The sequence below is a fragment of the Fukomys damarensis genome, unplaced genomic scaffold (genome assembly GCF_012274545.1).
Source record: "Fukomys damarensis isolate Sample0158 unplaced genomic scaffold, DMR_v1.0_HiC HiC_scaffold_22, whole genome shotgun sequence".
Taxonomy (NCBI): domain Eukaryota; kingdom Metazoa; phylum Chordata; class Mammalia; order Rodentia; family Bathyergidae; genus Fukomys; species Fukomys damarensis.
This window is the reverse complement of record NW_022900934.1, coordinates 15322017-15341204: the sequence shown is the minus strand read 5'-3', so window position 1 is coordinate 15341204 and position 19188 is coordinate 15322017. Positions and strand designations below refer to the sequence as shown.

At 41.2% G+C, this 19188-nt stretch overlaps 1 protein-coding gene across 3 annotated transcripts in view; it reads left to right on the top strand.

The window, feature by feature from the left end:
* The window catches only part of Pkig (cAMP-dependent protein kinase inhibitor gamma), a 40558-nt gene that overhangs the window by 1479 nt on the left and 19891 nt on the right, over positions 1–19188 (top strand). For 2 of the 3 annotated variants that reach the window (XM_010631462.3, XM_010631463.3), the window contains exon 2: positions 8365–8433. The gene's annotated coding sequence lies outside the window, so the exon portion shown is untranslated. Of the gene's footprint in view, positions 1–8364; positions 8434–13813; positions 13865–19188 lie in introns of those variants that run through there. The other variant, XM_010631464.3, reaches the window with a different exon arrangement.

The following is a 19188-nucleotide window of genomic DNA, read 5'->3' as shown; positions in this document are numbered from 1 at the left end:
AAAAAAAAAAAAAAGAAAGAAAGAAGAAAAAGCTACCGTATAGTAGAATGATCTCCCATGGAAATTGTGTCACCCTGGGGCAAGTGTTTCATACTCTCTGGATCTCAGTTTCCTCGTTGGTACTAAAATGAGAGGGCAAATTTAGATAATCTTGATATTTCCAAATTCAACTTGATGAATCATCTGTATTTCTTTCTCTTTGAGCAGGATCTTTATGGGCCGAGGTTTTTAGTATCCTGGAGTGGCTAAAAACTGGTACCAGTAGGACAGTTAAAAGGGACATAAAACAGTCAGTATTAAGTTACTTGTGAATTTCTTTTTATTCCAATACCAGGAATTGAACTCAGGACCTTGCATGTGCCAAACAGGCATGGAACCACTGAGCTACAGCCTCAGCCTGTGAATTTTAACATTTTTTTCCAGGCTCAGTGTTCCTGAAGGTAGAAGGGGAAAAAGACTCAGTGGTTGTATATGTGTGTGTACACACATGCACACACAAGCACGCACACATTATGGTTTGTATCTAGCTATACCCCCAAAGCTTCATGCGGTCATAGGTGGGGATTTTTGGAGGTGGTTGGGTCTAGGGTATGAGATGCTGGAATCAAGGATATGATGCTGGGATTGAGTCGTGGTACAACGATAGAATTAAGGATGTCGCGCCCTGGGTGTGAGTGCTACACTCTGGATAGGATTTAAGGGACAGAAAAGGATGCTGCTGTCGACACTTGCCACTTACCACTTGCTTGCTTACTACTTTGCTGTTTTGCTGCTTTGCTGCCTTCTCCTCTTTGATGCCCCTTTGCCATGCCACCGTACCTTGGAACCAGCCAACTATGAACTTAAATCTCTACAAACTGTGAACTACAATAAACTTTTCCTCCCTTACCTTAAAAACTTTAGGTAGCAAGTTTTTTGTTTTAGCTATGAGAAAAGTAACTAAGATAGGGAGAGAGGGAAAAAGAATTAACATTTTTGATCCCCTCTTAAGTTGTAGGTCCTGTGTATATTGAACCTTTTACATCACATTAGATGATCAAGATTATCATTCCTTAACTCCATTAACTGGGAGTAAATGTCCATTCCATGTTCCCATATTAGCCTGAACTCCTTTTTAGAGTTTACCTGAACTACACTTACATATTGGCATAATTTCAATTCCAGGTCTCCATTAGACCGCAGGCACCCTGTCTTTGTGTCTGTTTAGCTTGTCCCTGTGACAGGGCCTAAGAGAAAGCCTGGCACAAAGCAGACACAACTCACTTTTAACTTAAAACCTAACTTTCCTAGTTTCTAGTTTAGTATGACAGAGGGATAAAGAGGGGAGGGGATCACTTCTTTAACCTCCCTGACCTGCCTTCTTTTGACTTAAACTGCCACTGTTGCAAGGAAAAGATGGCTAAAGCCACAGTGTTAATGTTAGGGCTATCTATTATCTATCTTTCCTCTCCTTTTTGTTTTGTTTTCCTTTCTCTTTCTCCCCTGCCCCATCCCTCTCTGTCTGCCTTCTTTCTTTTTTCTTTCCTTCCTTTCTTTTTTTTTTTTTTACTTCTTGGTGGTACTGGCTATTGAACCCAGCATTTACCGGTGAACCACACCGAGGACTCTTTATCTTTAAAGCCAAAAGAAACCCTAATCCTCAGAAAGATGTGTTATTTAGAAACTGTTTGTCTAAGTTAAGGTCATGATTAGCAGGAGAGTTCACACAGCCCCTTGGCATATTTTAAAGCTGCAGTCTCCCAGTAACCAAGACCACTGAAAACAGACTTTTGCTGCCACAGAAGCAACCACAGGCCTGGACATTAGGAAGCTGGCGCCTCCTTCTCACCCCAGTGCCCCAAGATCTTGAGATGCTGGATAACAAAAGTCACCTGTCTTCCTAAGGTGGGAGTGAGGAGGTGAATGAAGCTCTGCAAAGATGGTACTTGAAACTTGTGGGCCCTGCCATTTTCTAATGGAAAGTGGCAGCATGCCGCACACTATACCTTGGAAACAGGTTATTAATATGGCCCAAAGCTGAGCTCACTAGCTCCTGGAAATCCTTCAGCAGTGCTATATGAAGATTTTGAGCATCACTCTTTCAAGGAGCAGTTTCATTGGAAGCTGCAGTCAGTTATAATGCCAAGTGATTCTGAATTGCAGATTAAAATGCCTCCATTCTTATCGGAGAAAGCCTACATATCTCAACAGTAAAAGAAGCCTTGTTAGTCTTCCAAGAACTTACTGGCTCCAACTTGATTCTTTAGGACTGAATAATGGATCTTCAAGCCACAAAGGAAATGAAGTATCTCGTGGCTGATGCATTTTTATTATGTCCCAGAGTCCTGGGTCAGTTATGTGTAGCACTTTGTAGGTGTGGTCTCTTATCATTCAGTGGATATGTATTGAGGGCTTGTGATACAGATCAGTGGTAGAGCACTTGCCTTGTATATGGGTTCAAATATGTATTGAGAGCCTTCTCATACTAATCACTGGATTATAGGATCGGCGTGATTAAAAAGAAGCAGCCACTGGTCTTGTGATGTTCTCTGTGCATCAGGGGAGGTGACAGATGAGAGAATGATTACTGTGGCATGTGAAACGTTGTACAAGAGAAACATGCAGAGGAACTACAGAATGCCAGGCAGTGTATCACACCTAGTGAGGCCCTGATGTCATGCTCGTTCATTACTCCTACGCTCTTCTGCAGCTCCTGAGGCTCTGAGCTCGCCAGCATTTGCACTGGGAGAGCCAGCTTCTGCATTGGGGGAAGCACTCACTCCTAGCACCTTCCTGTACCCTGTGCCTCAGAGGAATGGAGAGAATTCTTCCTCACAAAATACAGGGGCTTTACCTGGGAGGGACCAGGATTAAGAGCCTCAAACTGTAGTAAAGAAACAGGGATGGATGATTTTGTCGTCTAAAATCCCCACTGGATTTTCTGTTGGTTTGTTTTTATAACATCTATTATGGGGATTTTTCCTGCTTACAAAATTAGAATATGTTCAAGGAAGAAAAGCTAGACAATACAGAAAAACATACTTAAAGCACCACCCAGTGATTTCACTTCTCTGGTTGTCTCTGCCATCCTCTCACCCACACATTGTCCCTGAACTTCAAGCTTAGTGCTAATCTTAATTTCTTCCTGGGCAGTCTCAGCTGTGATATTTGAGTATCACAAAGGTGCTGGTGTCCTGTGCTGTGGTCCATTAAGCAGGAGGGACAGCCACTTGTGATTGGTTGCGGGCTGTTTCCTCCGTTTGTACTTGTCTGCACTGTGCATGAATTCTTCAGCTGTTAAGAAAATTTTGTGTTAGGTCTAATACAAGGTTCTGTGAGGAATATCAAGGTAAATAAGACTTCATTGCCCACAGTCTCATGGGGTGGTGGTGGGGAGACTCAGATAACTCTAACCATGATAATGTGCCCCAGAGAGGCACAGAGAGCCATGGAAAGCCTAAGAAAGAAGAGCAGTAGCATTTGAGCCCAGGCTTAAGTTTACTTCAGTAAAATTGTTATATGTTCAGCTGGTTTTTGTTGAGCACCTAAAATATATTGGTACCAGGCAAGGTGTTCAGTGGGCCTTCGTGGGGGATTCTTGCTGTTGGAGAATGGATTGGAAAGGAGTGAGGTGGCTGCCATAAACTATACTTTTATACAATCTGAAGGTTTGTAGAAAAGGATGGTATTACTTCAATGCATTATTTATTATCAATGAAATGAAAGGAAAGCCTTCTATTGGGAGAGCAGAGGACCTTCCAGGTAATTCTTTTTTGTTTGTTTGTTTGTTTGTTTTTGTTTTTTGAGACAGGGTCTCACTATGTAGTTGAGACTGAACTGGAACTCACTATGTAGCCCAGGCTGGTCTTGAACTCACAGTGATCCTCCTGCCTCAGCCTCCCGAGTGCTGGGATTACAGGTGTGTACCACCAAGCCCGGCTGACCTATTTTGATAAAAAAAAGTGACAATGTGATTTAATATCCCATATGAAGATACATAGGTAACAGTAGCATTTTAGCAGTATTCTTTATCTGCTCTAATGTGTTCATTATTTATTAATTTTCCCCCTATGTGAACCTCATACTCCTAACTAAACAATTTGAAGATGTTTAAAGAAAAAGTTATAATCTCCTTACCCTGACACCCCCATTTCTGTCTTCCTGAGGTAACTGCCATCACCAATTTAGTGAATATCCTTCCACAATCTTTCCCAAGCTTTCTCACTCATTCATTGATTGATTCATTCATTTATTGTTGTGGGTTTTTTTTTTTTTTTGAGATAGAGTCTCCCTATGTAGTTCAGGCTGGTCTTCTGGTCTTTATTTTTATTTGTTTATTTATTTTTGGTACCAGGGATTGAACTTGGGCTCTTGTGCTTGTGAGGCAGGCAGTGGGTGGAATCACTGAGCCAAATCCCCAGCCCTAGGCTGGTCTTGAACTATGTAGCTGAGGCTGGCCTTGAACTTGCAGTGATCCCCCTGTCTCAGCCTCCTGCTAAGATTATAGGCATGTGCCACAGTGCTCAGCCCAAACTCCTTTTAAAGTCAGTATGTGGAGGCCGGGGATTTAGCTCAGTAGTTCTGCTGCTTGCCTGGCAAGCACAAGGTCCCAAGTTCAATCCCTGGTACCAAAAAATAAAAAAATAAAAAAACCCAACAAAACAACAGCAACAACAACAAAAAACTAAAGTGGATATATGGTTTAATTGTGTATGTGGTTGTTTTGTCATAATGGAATCATACTTTATCAGTTACGTTGCAATTTATTTTTCCCAGTAAATAATATATCACTAGTAGGTATAGCTCTAATTCTTAAATAGTATCAGGCCTGTAGATCTGGAAGTACCACAATATATTCAGCCATTTCTCCTTTGACAGGTATTTATGTGACTTAGATGCTGTGGTTTGTCTCTGCTGAAACTCATGCCAGAATTTGGTTGCCAATGCAACAGTGTTGGGAGGTGGAGCCTTTGAGCAGTGTTCATGTCTTCCTCCAGGCTGGGTTCTAGTGGGATCTGTTAGCTTTCTTTCTGCCTCCCTTGTTAAAGCAGGGCAGCTCCTTTGTCCCCTCCCTCTATTCATCGTCCCTTCCATTCACCATCAGCAGGACCTTACCAGAAGCCATGCGACAATGGTGGTATGCTTTGGATCTTCAAAACCATGAGCCAAAATAAATTTCATTTCTTTAGAAATTATCCAGTCTCTGGAATGCTGCTACAGTAGCAGAAAATGGACTAAGATACTTTTTTTCACTAAAAATATTGTTGCATTAAATATTCTTATATGCACATCCTACTCTATTGGAGCTTTTATTTCTGTAGATTACATTTCAAAAACAGTATTGCTGAGTCAAAGGGTATTTGTATTTGACATTGTAATAAATAACACCATCCTACTTTACAAGATGTTGTAGTAATTTACACTTCAGCAATGTATGAGCACTTCTAGTTCCCCAAATCTTTACCAATATTAGATATTCTCTCCTTCCTGTCTCCTCTCCTTCTTGTTTCTATCTCTGTTGTTTTATTTTGTGGCAAGGCTGATGGGGAAGAATGGTATCTCATAGTCGTTTACTCTGTGTACTATTCACTATTGGTAAGAGTCAATGTGTTTCATATATAATTGGCCACTTCATTTTCTCTTCTGTGAATTTCCTTCACCTGTTTTTAATACCATATCTTTTGGGGGTTGTTTTTCTTTTTTTGAGACAGGGCCTCACTGTATAGTTGAGACTGACCTGGCACTCACTATGTAGCCCAGACTGGTCTCAAACTCACAGCGATCCTCCTGCCTCAGCCTTCTGAATGCTGGGATTAAAAGCATGCACCACCACACCCGGCTCATATCTTTTTATTTTATCTTTATAGTAGGTTTTTTTTCATCTCAGAAGATAAATCCTCCATTTTTCATAATTTTCTTGACTATTTCTTGGCCAGGTTTCATGGATATTTATTATTCCTTATGAACTTTAAAGCATAATTTAATTCATTCCTTCTTCCAAAAATTTTATTGGTATTTTGTGGAAACCTAATTGAAATTATGTAGTAATTTGGGAAAGATTGACATTTTGTGGTCCTGGGGATCAAACATAGGGCCTGTGCATGCTAGGCAAGTGCTCTGCCATTGAGCTACATCCCCAGCCTTGATTATTATTCTATTCTACACAGGAATGTACTGATTTGGCACTTACGCATTCTATTTCTACTTTATTATTATTATTATTATTTTTTTGGTACCAGGGATCAAACTTGGGACCTTGTACTTGTGAGGCAGGCAGTAGAACCACTAAGCTAATCCCCGGCCCTATTTCTACTTTTTGTTCTTAATCTTTACTATTATAATATGTATCATGGACATATTATTTATTTGTTTTGTTTTGTTTTGTTTTGTTTTATGAGACAGGGTCTCACTATGTTGTTGAGACTGACCTGGAACTCACTGTGTAGCCCAGGCTGGTCTCGAACTCAGCAATCCTCCTGCCTCAGCCTCCCAAGTGCTGGGATTACAGGCATGTGCTACCATGTCCAGCTCATGGACATATTATTTAAAGTAAAGCAATATTTGTATGTTTTTCCCGAATCATCAAGGAACTTAAACAGGTTGTTTTTTTAATCCATGGTACTGATGATTGAATCCAGAACCTCGTACATGCTAGGCAAGTGTTCTACCCTGAATTGTATCTTCGGCCCTTTGTATTTTGTGACAGGATTTTACTTAGTTTTGCAGGCTGGCCTCAGCCTCCCAAACAGCTGGGATTACAGGTGTGTGCAGCCATGCCCAGCTTCATCCGAGATCTGATCTCTCTTTCCTCCTTTATGTTATTATCAAATAATTAATCTGTTATAATTGTTTTTTATCACCCATTAGCTTTGCCTTACTTTAAAAAAATCTACCAATATGCTTATTCATTTCTTTGCTCACTATCCATTATAAAATCTCACTTATATCCTATATTTAGTTTCCTTCCTCCTCCTTTTTCGGCCATGCTGGGAATTAAATTCAGGGCCTTGTATGTGCTAAACAAGCAGACTACCCCTAAGTTACATCCTCAGCCCAGTCCAATTTCCTTTCTTTTAGAGATTGTCCCTCGAGTCAGTAAATGGTAAACTTGCTTAGTCTGTGTTTGAAAGTGATTTTTTTCCTTTGATCTTGATATTTTAACCTGATATGAAGTTTTATGTAGACACTGTTTGATAGTTATGAAAGTTATACGTACCTCCTCAAATGTTTTCAATCAAAGCCAAAATAGGCAATTACAAAATCTTTTCTTTCCTTTTTCTACAATTTGAGTCTCAAAGAGAACCATTCTTTTCTTTTTCTTTTTCTTTTTTTTTTTTGGTACCAGAGATCGAACTTGGAATCTTGTGCCTACGAGGCAGACAGCAGAAGCACTGAGCCAAATCCCCAGCCCAAAGAAAACCATTCTTATCATTTGCTGTTTGCCTTTTTCTATGTGTACTTTAAATTTTTAAATGAATATGTTTATAAATGTGCTTTTTAATGAGAATAAACAATCATGTTACTACCTTTATTCAAACAATAATGTACGCAACTTTATGATATACTTTTTTTCCCCAGAAGTACTAAGGAATGAGCCCAGTACTAAGGATGTAGCACTGAGCTACATCCCCAGCTCTTTTTGAATTTTTATTTTGAGACAGAGTCTCACTAAATCACCAAATTGCCTGGGCTTCATTCAAACTTGATGGCCTCCTGCCTCAGCCTCCCAGAGTGCTGGAATGACAGACATTCACACCCGGCTGACAGTATGCTTTTTAAACACCAAGCATGTACATTTTTCCATGTCAGTAAATGAAATCTTCATACTTTGAAGCAGCTGTACAGTTTAACTCTTTCCCTATTAATAGACGTTTACGTCATTTCCCCCATTTTGTTTTTGTTTTTGATTTTTTGAGACAGGGTCTTACTATGTAGTTGAGACTGACCTGGAACTCACTGTGTAGCCCAGGCTGGTCTCAAACTCACAGCAATCCTCCTGCCTCAGCCTCCCGAGTGCCAGGATTACAGGCATGCACCACCATGCGCCTGGCTATCCTGTGTTTTTTGTTTTGTTTTTTGTTTTGAGGCAGGTGTCTCTATGTAGTTCAGGTTGGCCTTGAACTTATAATAGCAGCGGAACCACTGAGCTAAATCCCCAGCCCCATTGCCCCCATTTTTGAGGCTACACAGTATATTTCCCTAATTGTCCTTTCACTTACATGAGTATAATCCATGATATAAATTCCTAAACGTTGGGCTGACTCAGAGGATGTACGTGCTTAATATGTTCTCAGATAGTGTCAACTTGTTCTCCCAAAAGATTGTTTCGGTTTACAATGCAAAGTATGACTGGCTCTGATCTCTGATTTTCTTCTGGTTCCTTAGAATTCCACATTGATGAATCAAGAGTAGAAAATTTGAAGAGATGCAAGCAGAAAAAAGAAATTAAACCAGGTGGGTAGTGATGCTATTCATACCTCTCTGCCACTGCATTGTAATTTTTGCCTAAAAGGCTTTTTTTTTTCCTTTTGAAGAAAGAAAATAAATAGGCTCCGAATGAAATTAGGGAGGAGGTTTGGTCCCATGAAGAAGACGCAGGATGACTCTTTTAAGAAGTTATATAACATCGTGCTGCAATTTCAGCTATGATTTCATTTACAGGCAGTTTCTTTATAACATCCGAAAGATAGTTGCCCTCCTCCAGCTTAATAGATTTCTTCAGCCATATACTTAAGCAGATACAATCATACACAGAGGTTCTTAGCAACTTTGGGTGTGATGCCTGCTTTTCTCTCTACCAAGTATTTACTTTAAAGCCATTTTCACAAAGACCAGGGTCCATTATGGGAATTTTTACTTTAATGCTGTGTTAGAGAAGCCAGTAGAAGCAAAACCTAGCCCAAGGAAATGTAGTCTGCCGAGAGGGTGTGATGCAGGACCCTTCTGTTTTGAAACAAATTGCAATTTATAGAGTGGGACTGGCCTGCCTGGAAGTATGGCCCCCTTGAGTATTGCTAATAGTTTTATGATATCTAAATGCATCTGGCACAAATCAGTAATTTTATATCCAAGGTAACATGCTGATTGGCTTTTCACCTGAAGCACTCCTGTTAATCTGTAAAATTGGCGAATTCTTTTGCGCTGCCAAGTTGGGAGTACGGGGTCCATAGAGACCTTCTCGCCTCCTCAGGCATCTGTGGATGTAAATGCTAAAGGTATCAGAATCAGATGGTCTATACCCACTTGGGTCTTTTCCATAGCTAGAATTATTGCAAGGATGTTAAAGACCCTGGGAACAAGCTATTCTCTCTGAAAAGATTCCTGAATTCACTTTGCCTTTTTGGTACCAGAAATTGAACTCAAGGCCTTTTGCAATGAACTACATCCCCATCCCTTTAAATTTTTTTTTTTTTTTTAAATTTTGAGATAAAGGTCTTACTGCTTCACTAAGTTGTCTAAGTCTGGGCTTGAACTTGTAGTCCTCATGCCTCAGCCTCCCAGAGTGCTGGGATTTCAGGAATGCATCCCCACACCTAGTTTCATTGTGCTTTTGTCCCTAAACTAGGGACTGTGAGGGAAGAAGACCTGTTATTTTCTGTCCTCAGCACTGTGTGAGAACAATGCAGCTCAGTATAGATACCTGCCTAACCTAGGAAAAGTCCTTTTCATCTGTACATTTATTCAGCGAGTGTTTATAGAGCATTTCCTATGAACTAGATACTGGGAACTTAGCAGAGCAAAAGTATCAGACATTCGATCCCCTGTACCAAAAAAAAGAAAAAAAAGTGTCAGACATGTCCTTGCCCTCAGGAAGCTTATGGGTCTGGTCAGTGGATGAGTAACAGTTGTCTGCAGTAGGTGGGAAGGAACCAAGGCTCGAAGGGTGAGGGAGATGGTGAGCCAAAGCAGAGACTGCAGGCCTGGGGAGCAGCATGGGGAGGGTCTGCGGGCTTCTACGGATGCCTGGTGCAAGGAGAGGCTGTGGCTGGTGTAGAAATAGATAGCCTCAAGTGACTGTGGACTTTATTCAGCACCTCTGTGTGGAACGTGACTTGAGAGAGGTGTGAGTCAGGCTTAGGAAGGAGACCCTCTGACACCAGCCTGGAGAATGGGCCGTGTAGAGTTCCATACTTCCCCTGCCTACTTTTGTTGCTTCCTTCTCAGTGCTTGTGTTCCACCTTTCCTGGGACCTTCAAGAGAACAGAAGACAGAGCCTGAGAGCAGATAATTTTTGTAGGGAAGTGAGGAGGTGGTGGTAGGTGGGTAGGTAGAAGCTTCCAGTATAAAGCAGAGTAAGATGGACGTGGATGAGTCACTTCACATCTGTGAGCAGCAGCTTCCTTGTGTATTAAAGGAAAATAGTATTACTTTCTTCTCTCTCTTTTTTTTGGTACTGAGGATTGAACTTGGGTCCTTGTGCTTGTGAGGCAGGTGGTGCAAACACTGAGTTAAATCCCCAGACCGTTTCTACTCTCATTTAACTATGGATATTTTACATGATTTTGGGCTTCCAGATGAACTTCTCTGCTTTGTTTGCCACAGAATAATTTATTGGAATATTCAAGAAGATGCTGGGGCTCCTAGAGCTGCAGCTTAACCCCCTGTGGTAAGGGTAATGAAGAAGCCTTAGTCTTGGATCAGCCTTGCAGCCTTCTCTCTCTACAGCTCACAATGCTCAGCCTCAAGCAGAGAGGGAGCAGATGCTGACTGAAGACCAAGGATGTGCTCGACCACACCCGTAGACAGAAGAACTTCCAGAGCTACTATATGCCCATGGTGACACAGGAAGAAATAGAAGAGCCAGTGTCTGAAATCTGTCTTGGGCCACTGTTCACAGAACTTTCTGTTCTGCTCCTGAGGACCTTTCAAACATTGTAGAGGTCACAGAGAAATCCTGGGACAGCTCTTCTGTTCTCTTCCAAGTCTTAAAAATTCTGTGCAGGGCCCTCAGATAACTAAAACATGATCTGGAACTAAATCCTGGGGCCAGTAGGTGCATTTAGCATTTACCTTCATTGAGTCTTTTCTCCAAGTATGTTAAATGTCCTATCATGTGGACACATTGCCTTTAGCAAGGAGTGCGCCTGCTCATCTCTCTGGTCATTTTCCTTTTCACCTGAGCAAAGTGGGCCATGCTTGCAGCAAGTCCCACTGTTACTTCACCAGACAACTGCCAACTGCTCTGATCTGGCGCCTCAGGAGGAGCCAGCCAAGAAGATGCCTCCTTTGAGAGGAAGCTGAGTCCACATGAAGCCATTTAAAGACTGCCCATCAGAATCAATATGGTTAAAATGTCCACATTACCCAAAATAGTCTATGCATTTAATTCAGTCTCTATCAAAATTTCCATGAAAAAAAAGAAAATTTTCAATGGCATTTCTCATAGAAATAAAAAGGAATCCTAAAATTCGTATGGAACTATATCAAAGATTTGGACTAATGAAAGCAATCTTGAATAAGAGCAGCAAAGAAGGAGGCATTATACTACCTGATTTTAAGTTATATTTCCAAGCTAATCGAAGTAGTGTGGTGTTACCATAATAATAGGCAAGAGAACAGAATAGAAAGTTCAGAAAAAACTCACATGTATATGGTCAACTTCTATTCAACAAAGGTGTGAAGAATGCACAGTGGGGAAATCAACTGAGAATGGATTAAAAATTTAAATGTAAGCCCTGGAACCATCTGATTCCTGGAAGACAACATGGGAAAGCTCCATTGCATTGGTTTCAATAATGATTTTTTTATATGACATCAAAAGCAAATACAAGGCCGGGCATGGTGGCGCATGCCTATAATCCCAGCACTCGGGAGGCTGAGGCAGGAAGATCGCTGTGAGTTGGAGACCGGCCTGCGCTACATAGTGAGTTCCAGGTCAGTCTCAACTACATAGTGAGACCCTGTCTCAAAAAACCAAAAAAAAAAAAAAAAAACCAAAAAAAAAAAAACAAAACAAAAGCAAAAACAAAATAAAAAAACTATATTAAACTAAAAAGTATCTGTACAAAAAGGAAATAACAAAATGAAATACAATGACAGAATGAGAAAATATTTGCAACCCATATGCCTGGATAAAGGACTAATACCAAAAATATGTAAGGAACTTACATAACTCAGTAGGAAAAAGCAAGTAACTCAATTTAAAAAGACTTAAATAGATATATTTTCCAAGGAAGACATATAGATGGCCAACAGGTATACATGCAAAAGTATTCACAATCATTCATCATCAGTGAAAATCTAAACTACCTCACATGTTAGAATCATGGTTACCAGTCAGGCATGGTGGCACACACCTGTAATCCGAGGACTTGGGAGGCTGAGGCAGAAGCATCACCACAAGTTTAAGACCAGCCTGAACTACATAGTGAGACCCTGTCTTAAAAAAAAAAGAATCACAGTTACTAAAAAATAAATGTTGAGGAGGAAATGGAGAAAGGGAACCTTGTTCATTGTTGGCAGGAATACAAATTAGTACAGTATTGCAATTTCTCAAATTAAAAATAGAACTACCATATGATCCAGAAATCCAGCTTCGGTTATTCATCTAAGTGAAATCAAATCATTGTCTTGAAGAGATATCTGTACACTCATGTTCATTACAGTATTATCCACAATGGCCAGAATATGGAACAACAACCTAAGTGTCCATTGGTAGATGGATAAAAAATTGTGTACAGTATAGACAACAGAATGTTATTTAGCCTTTTAAAAAGAAGGAAATCCTGGCATTTGCAGCAACATGGATAAGCATGGAAAGCATTATTCTGTGTGAAATAAGCTGGGCACAGAAAAAGAAATACTACACAAGAGAAATGGAGTAGAAATGTAATTACTGGCTGGGGGATTGAGCAAGGGGAAGATAGTGGTCAAAGTTTGCCAACTACAAACTTGCAGTTACAAGATGTATACATTTTGGAGACTGCATATACTGTATGTGACATTATACTTGAAATGTGCTGAGAGAGTAGATCTTAAGTATTCTCACCATGAAAAAATAACTGTGATAGATACATTCATTAGCTTGATTGTGATAATTATTTCACAATGTATACAAATACCATTGCATTACATTGTATACCTTGAATGCATGCAATTTTTACTCAATAAAGCTTTAAAAATTTAAAAATCAGCCAGGTATGGTAGTGCACACCTGTAATTCCAGCACTCAAGGAGGCTGATGCAGGAGGACTGCAAGTTCAAGCCCAGCCTGGGCAACTTAGTGACTTAGCAAGACCCTGTCTTAAAAATTTTAAAAAGGCTGGGATTGTGGTCCAATATGAAGGCCCTGGGTTCAATCCCCAGTACTGCCAAAAAAAAAACCCACACAAAAAACTGAGAGCTACCTAGTTAGCTATTAGATGTTATTTTGTCCCTATGTTTGGAATAAGAACACTTACTCATTGCTAAAAGTACAAACCATATTCCTTGAGCTGATACAAAAGCTCATGGTCTGTCTGATGGCAGTGAACTGGGCAGGACACTCCCCTGCCCTTTCTTTTTTACTGGAGACTGAATCCAGGGCCTTTGAATGAGCTACATCTTCAGCTCTTTTTATTTGTATTTTTTATTTGAGACAGGGTCTTGCTAAGTTACTAACTTTCCCAGGCTATGCTCAAACTTGCAGTACCTTTGCCTCAGACTGTCAAATGCTGGGGCTGCAGGTGTGCACTGCCACATACAACTCACGAAAGCTACTTCCTGAATTGAGCTTCACTTTTCTAATAGTAACCACTAGGTTTTATTGAGCATCTTGTCTGAGCCCAGCACTATGTATTTATTAATTCTAATACTAATACAACCCTTTCACAGAAAAAATATTGCTGTCCCATTTCACAAATGAGGAACTTGAGTTCAGAAAGGATTGGAATCTTTCCGTAACCAGGTAATGGAGCCAGGATTTAAATCCATCTCATGTAAATCTAGTGTAAGCTTTTAAATCTCATCCTATATTTTCTCTATTCCTTACTTCTCCAGCTTCCTAGAAGGAAAAGAGTCAAAATATGCACATTTTCTTTACTCTCACAATACTCCAAAGAGTTAGGGGTTGTTCATATCTCTGTTTTACAAATAAAGAAACCAAGACTTAGAGATATATACTCATTGATTTGCTCAGCTTTGCAGTAAGTAATTGATGAATCCATGATTCATCCTCTGTGGGAATTTTCAGTTCCTTTGAATTCCCTCCTCCGTGCTGTTATGGTTGTGTCTAGATGTTCCCCCAAAGGCTCATGCAGTCTTAGGTGGGGCTTTTTCAGAGGTGGCTGAATCTAGAATGTGTGACTGATTGATGGTACAGTGCTAGAATTAAGTGTGTGGTTACTAAATCAGCCCACTGATTGGCTTAGCACCACCTTAATCCCATTAGCCTGGATACAATATACAGAAACAGGTTTGTCTTGTCCCCTGCTTTCTTTGCTACCTTCTGCCACCATGAACTGTTTCTCCTCTTGGATGCCTGTGTGCCATATCACCCTGCCTCGGAGCCAGCCAATTATGGACTGAAAACTACAATCTGTGAGCTAAGTAAGCCTTTCCTCCTTTAACTTTGGGTTTTGGGTATCTTGTTTCAGCATTAAGAAAAGTAACTAAGACACATGCTGCCTTGCCTCCAGCCTTTCTGCTAAGAGTCCCCTTCTCTGTTGGTACAGCAAGGGTCTCGTTGGCAGGAAACTGCCTTAAGTGAGTTCTCTGTGCCTTGCCCTATAGTAGCTTCCCAAGCCACCAAACTTGTGTCCTGACTCAGAACCCTTGGGAACCTCCTGGATGCAGATGTTCGCAGTGACTAGGATGAAGCCCCTAGCTCCCAGAGCTGTTTTTCTGCCCTGGGCCAGCTGAGGAGGGCAAGCCTTCTGTCCCAGCTGCTGTGGGAGTGTGGAAGTAGAGAGCCCCTGGACTTAAGAGTGCTGAGGTCATGCATAGCCCAGAGCTACTGCTTTTAACCTTAAGGTTAGTCATGGGCAGAGCTTTGTATGTACACATACATATACTTGTGTACTTCCTGGGCAAAGTGTCCATATCTTTTCTCAGATTCTCAACTGTGTGACCTTAGAAGTTTCAGAACCACTGATCTAGAAAGAACCCAAAGTGTTATAGGCCACTGTGTCCCCTTGGACAGTGGCCTCCCAGGTGCCAGGATCTTGGGAGACCACACCAGTCCTCTGGGTATGTTTAAGAATAAACAGATAAATTACCTAATATTGTTGAGGCTCACGGCTGTCCTTTGGGGTGTGCCAAAGACTCATCATAAAATTGTACCACCCAGCCTCTGTTCCATCCCATTGAACAGTCCAAGTTCTCTGAATGCTGTGTGGGATTTCTGGTTTCTGAGTCCAGAGAAAGGCTGCTATGTGCAGCAGCACTGAAAATAATAAGTATTGAGACCAGTTCAGTCTGCTTTATCACAGCCCAGAACACTGTTAAATACCTGATGCATGTTATCTTATTTAATCCTCAAAATGCCTTAGTAAGTAAAAAGTTGATACTGTTATTTTACATATGGAGAAACTGAGGCATACAAAGCTTGACTACTCACCACAGATCACCCAGCCAGTAAATCATGCAGTGGTGTTTGAGTGAAGAATGTAAGCTTAATTTCCAGGCCTTAGGGTGAAAGTAAAGGACATTTTTAGGGAAAAATAAAGCAGAAATCTGTATATGGGGCTATTTGTGTAGGGCATACAGCCCTGTGCATTGTAATACTGAGAGGATTGCTGTGGAGTTACAGCTGATGGGGGAAAATCATGTTCGTAGTAGTGATCTGAAATCATTAAGGAAAGATTAGTGGGTAATGTACTAATGCATTAGCTCAATACATGAGAAGAATCTCTTCGTTGTAATTCAGATAAAGATTTTTAAAACAGCTTTATTGAGATAGAATTCACAGCACATAGTTCACTGACAAAGTGTACAGTTCAGTGACCTTCAGTATATGCAGAGTGCATTCATCACCATGATTTTAGGCATTTTTATCACCCACAAAGAAACCCCACATCCTTTAGCCATTATTTTTCCAACCGCTCACCTTTCCCTAGTCCTAGGCAACCACTAATCTACTTTGTCTCCAGAGGAGGCTTTGACACTTAGAGTAATAGTGTGGGTGGGCGTCTTAGTGCTGTAGAGTGTGTCATTTCCCAGGGAATAATTAGGCAAATGAAATTCACGTCTAATGTATTTTATAAATGGCTCTATTAGCTAAGAAGATACAAGCATGTTTCTGATATGCCTCAATTGGGGGTTGACAAGAGGCAGGAGGCAGGGTATTTTTCATAGTAATTTCCACTTATCAGCGTTTCCTGTCAGGTTGGCTCTTCTCAGTGAACACTGTAAGATGATGATGGTTTCGTGGGGCTGCCTTTCTCCATTGGCATCAGAACCAGTGGTATTCAGCAAAGGATCCTTTCTGTCATCTGAATCTCTGGCTTGGGCTTTCTCTGTCTTGCTGCAGATGTCAGTGTGAAGGGTTCTTATGTAGTAGTTGTCTGCGGGTGTTATTCTTTGAAATTCAGGTAATAGTGTGCAAAGGATCCTGTCAGTGCTTGGACATGCTTTTTGAGCCATTGCATGTTAGCAGACCCATTGTATGTCTCTCCTGAGTCATTAGTTCATTCCTTCTTTTAGAAAACACTAGGTACTATACACCCGGTAGAGTGCTAGGTGCTCAGTGACTCACTCTGAAGTTCGTCTCAGATTGGTTACATATTCCACTCACATGGGGATAGCCATTTGAACCAAGAAAAGACACAGGGACAGGAACTTTGGTAACAGGACAGTCCTCTGGTAAGATGAGACAGATACAGTGTCAATGACATCAGGAAAAAGCCATCCCCAGAATACACTACCTTAGGGAATGTGCACTAAGTCCAGAATGAGGAAACAAGTTTAAGCCCTGATCAGTCACTAACGGCCCATTGGAGGACCTTCAGTGATCCCAGCACTTCTCAGCCCTGGGCTTTCTGCCTTGAAGATTATTAAGTCATTCAGTACCTCTAAAAGGAACCTTCAGGATCATTGCTAAAATGAGTACTTACTGGGCCAGGGATTTAGCTCAGTGGTTCCACCACCTGCCTTGCAAGTGCAAGGTCCCGAGTTCCATCTCCAGTACAAAAAAAAAGATGCCCAGTTCACTAGCAGAAAAAAAAAAAAAAAAAAAAAAAGAGTACCTGGTTAGAAGTGTCTAAAGAATGACTGACAGAATGAATGGATATCTTGTAATTTTCAGTGCTAGAGCATAACTCTTTTTTATGTCAGGTGACTAGTTAGGGACAGATAAAGTGAAAACCCAGAAGACCCTCTCTTTCTTGTCCACAGCAGGCACATCAGCCCCTTTAAACTCCCCTTCCCCAAGGGCTCCCTCTTCCTGTGACTCACTGAGCCACTGAGAGATGTGTCTTTGAGACCTTGGGCCTAGCAGGCAGCTGGTCCTCCAATTTGAATCCAGGCTCCAGTTTGTCCTTGCTACATGGAAAAGGGGTCTTGTGAAGCCTAAGTAAGGTGATGCATAGAGAGCATCTGTCACCATAAATGGGAACCATTCTTAATTTGTTTTTCTTAAATTTTAAATAATTTTTGTTTTACTTTTGTTTTATTATTGCCACTGTTGTTTATTTGATCCAGAGCCAGGACTAAGATATTCTGCCTTGTTTTTGGTTTGTTTTGAGGTGCTCAGGGCCAAACCGCAGGGTTTTGTGTAAGCTAAGCAAGTGCTGTACTACTGAGCTACATCTCAGTGCTCAGGTGTTTATTTTAATCATTGGCTTGAAAGTGCTGAGAGTCTTATTTATTGGTTGATTAGTTCAGTAAGTCATTCCTATGCTTATTTTTGTTGAGCGGGTATTTCTTTTGGTGGGCACTTCTGTTGGCGGGCACTTACAGGAAGGCCCACTGCCTGAAGGCTGGGGCTAGGCTGGAGTACTGAAGCAAGGGCTTGGGGATTTTATGTAAACTGTGTTAAGGTTGCTCATCTACACTGCTCAAGTTGTGACAGTCCCTGGCTTGTAAACAATGCTCTTCCAAGTTCCAGGGGAGATGGTTAATTAGTATTTTTCTATATGCTGTTTTCTGGATTCTGAACCCAAGTTCTCTGTGGTGGTAGGAGAAATACTAGCACTTGACACAGAAAGGCTCCAGCCCCTGCTGAAAGTGCTGTTGGGCACACTCTGTGCCTGTGAGCCCCCTTTTAGCCTCTGAAAAGTCACTCACTGTACCCTAGGGAGAGCCTCTGAAAATTGGCCTGGAAGGGAAGCATTAAAGTATGCATTTAGGACCAGAGATGTAGCTTGGGTGCTGTGTTTGAATGGCAAATGCAAGGTCCTGAATTTGATTCCCAGTACTGGGTGTGTGTGTGGGTGTGTGTGTGTGGGTGTGTGTGTGTGTGTGTGTGTGTGTGTGTGTGTGTGTGTGCGCGCGCGCGCGTGTGCGCATGTACGCGTGCATGTGCACATTTGGAAATGCCAGTAAAAGGGTAAGATTAAAGTCACAGCAAAATTCAGTCTGTCCTAGTCCTCCAAGGCCCTGGAAAGTATCCCCAGCCAGTTACACCTCTCTCTCACTGCCTCTCTTGTCCATTTACTGCTCCCAACCCTGTGCCTTTCTTGGTCATCATTCTGGACACCAGCTGTGCCCACTCACTTCCTTAAGTCGATGCACTGCTGTCAGTATAGACTTTCAGAGTATCTCCCTGACCTTTCTGTAGAAAAAGCTGCTCTCCTGCCTTGCTCTGTAGCACTCTGGCCACCTGCTATTTGTTTGTTGGTTGGTTTGTATCTCTTTATCACTGTGAGCTTCATGAGGATGGAGTCTAGAGTCTGTCTTGTTCACTACTGAACAATAAATATAAAGAAAGAGAAGGAGTGAGGGTATAATTTCCTTAAAATTATGTGAATGCCTAGCCCCCTGAGCTCCTATTCTATACGGTATATCTTTTTGCTGTAGCTTGTAACTACTACTCTTTTTAAGGATTTTTAGAGATTTTAAAGGTTTACATACAGAATCCTGAACGGTCCCTACATTTGGAAATGTAGGCTGTAATTTTCCCTGTCAGTTGCACAGACAGACAAGAGCCACGATCATGACCTAGTGCTCACACACACCCACCTGTCATTAATAGATTACAAGAGAAGCAAGGGATTAAGTTTGAAAGTATGCTCAGTGATTTGTTACATTTTCCTATTACTACCACTTAAGAACAGTTAAAGATTTCTGTCTGAG